Below are 2,376 nucleotides of genomic sequence, written 5' to 3'. Positions count from 1 at the left end.
TATTGCAATTTTGGTATTAAAAAATAAAATTGTTATTATACTTACCTAGGACATGAAAATAGAAGAGAAAGAAGAAGCAATGTGAAAGAAGGATGAGGAAAAAAAAAAAAAAAAACTAAACAACTAAACAAGCCAGCAAAATAAAATCTAAACCAAATAGTCAGATACATCTACCCACACCCTTGAAAAATAAAAATCACTTACACTCATGTAAACCCACACAAATAAAACATCACAAAACCCAAAACTACCTCCGGGTGGGGAAGGGCAGAAATAGGCAAGAAATAGAAAAGTGATGAGCAAAAAAAGAGGATGAGAATATAAGAGAGTTGAAGAAAGCAAGTACAGAAACAGATTGGAAAGGTCCAATTAGTACAAAATTATAAATTTGAAAATTAAAATATAGAGATAAAGGCACCCATTTGAACCCTAGATGTTTGTGAAGCAGTATGTTCACAGGGCCAAGGACACTGTTTCAACACTAAAAGTAGAAGGGGCTGAGGATGTGGCTCAGTGCCTGAGCATGCCTGGGTTCAATGCTTAACCCCACAACAACCAAAATGAAGGAAAACACAATTATCTTGAAGTAACAACAGAGGAAACAAATATTTAACTGTTTTAAATTTCATACAATTATTTATCCAGATTAATATCATTGAGGTTTTCAGTTATATCTAAAAGTTTACATATTATTTCATTAGTAAATTAACTGCAACTTAACATGGTCAGTAAAATTTTTATTCAATGTTAAATTTTATTTGATATGCAAAAACATTAAAAATTGTACATACTAATGGGGCGCTATGTGATGTTCTGATGCATGTATATATTGTGTAATGTTTAAACGAAGTTTAAATATCTACTTGCTCAGACTTGTTTCTTTCTTTCTTTTTTTTTTTTTTTTTTATGTGCAAACATTTAATTTTAAACTCATGTTCACAGAGCTACCATCACCCTCCACGTTCAATTCAGCAGGTCATGAGGCTCCGAACTACCACTTGGTGTCCACCGGGCTCCAGAGATAGTCGCTGATGAATTTCTTGGAGAGTCGGGTGCTGTCCAGGTGAATGGGCTGAGCCATGCTGGGACCATGATGGATGCCTTTGATCATTCCTGGCTCGCTCTCCTAATTCCACTCGATTTTACTAATTCGGTGATAAAGTTGAGCCACATACACAGCAGAAGGAATGGTGACCATCGTGTCCTCATCAACCTCTCTCTCCTGTCTTTCCAGATCGGCCTCCAGCTCCCTGAGCTCTCTGGTGAGCTGAAGGAGGCTGGCCTGCCGGCGAGCGTCGTCCTCGGTCACCTTCCGGAGCTCGGCTTCCAACCGCTGCAGCTCCGCGCTCCCCTGGCACACGCGCTCCTTTGAGTCAAGAAGGTTCTGGGCCACCTCTTCCTCTGCAGCGAGGGTCTCTCCCAGCCGCTGCTCCGCGCAGTCTTGCGTCTCCAGCAGCCGCTCCAGCATCTGCTCCTGCCGCCCCAGAAGCTGCAGCCGCTGAGCCTCGGCGCGATTAGCGCCCAGCAAGCTCAGCAGTCCCTGGCTCACCTACTCAATATCGCGGAAGGCAGCCATGATGATGCCAGCCCTGAACCCGGGCAAATTCGACTGGCTTGTTGTTTCTTTATGGTTAAAACAAAAGTCTCTGAAGAATTAAATATGGAGAAAGAGAGAAAGAGAAGATTCAAGGTATCTTGTAGAAGGTCCACCTCAATCTGCTCAGGAGCTCTCTAACCCCCAAAGTTGCCCAAACCTTTCTCCAAGACTATGCTTCCTGGGGCTCCTTCCTGAGCCTCCAACCTTGAACCCTGCACTCAATAAACTTTTCTCAGTCCTTAGTTCTTTCCTTTCCACCCTCCTCCTAGATGCCTTGAATCCTTCTGAATGATCTTTCAAACCCTTGGCTTCCATGACTATAGCTGATATGTTATGGTTAGTTCCCAGTGTTGCATTCTTTCTAATCTCCACATTTATGGAACATTTACAGTAGGCAAAGAACAGTGCTAACTGCTGGATAGGGAGAGAAAAGTGCAATTAAAAGAATGCCTCTGCCCTCCGGAGATAGAAGCAACTCAGTGAAGGAAGGATGAACAGGTGCCTGATGTTGGCCCCTTCAGGAATCATAGGCAAGCAGAGATTTAAATTGAAAGGAGTTCTAAGGGAAGGAGAGACGTCAAAGGAGAGGAGAGCTCAGAAGTACCAAGTCAGCAAATCTGTCTGGGGCCCCAGATGAACATTAGCAATTCGCTTCGGAACATTTTACATTTGAATCTTGAATCCGTTTCTGGATTGGCCTGGAATCAAGTGGATCTTTTAGACATTTTAGAAGACTTCTTAATTTTCTCCACTTGAGTTGAACCCAGAAGCCTGCAGAA

General features: G+C 42.6%; 1 pseudogene across 1 annotated transcript; it reads right to left on the bottom strand.

The window, feature by feature from the left end:
• Positions 1-991: 991 nt before the first annotated feature.
• LOC306660631 (kinetochore protein Spc24-like) lies at positions 992-1,576 on the bottom strand (annotated as a pseudogene). The gene has a single exon. The product of its transcript is annotated as a kinetochore protein Spc24-like (transcript).
• Between the last annotated feature and the right edge of the window lie 800 nt (positions 1,577-2,376).

This window comes from Sciurus vulgaris (assembly GCF_902686455.1).
Source record: "Sciurus vulgaris genome assembly, chromosome: 4".
NCBI lineage: Eukaryota > Metazoa > Chordata > Mammalia > Rodentia > Sciuridae > Sciurus > Sciurus vulgaris.
This window is presented reverse-complemented; position numbering and strand designations above follow the sequence as displayed.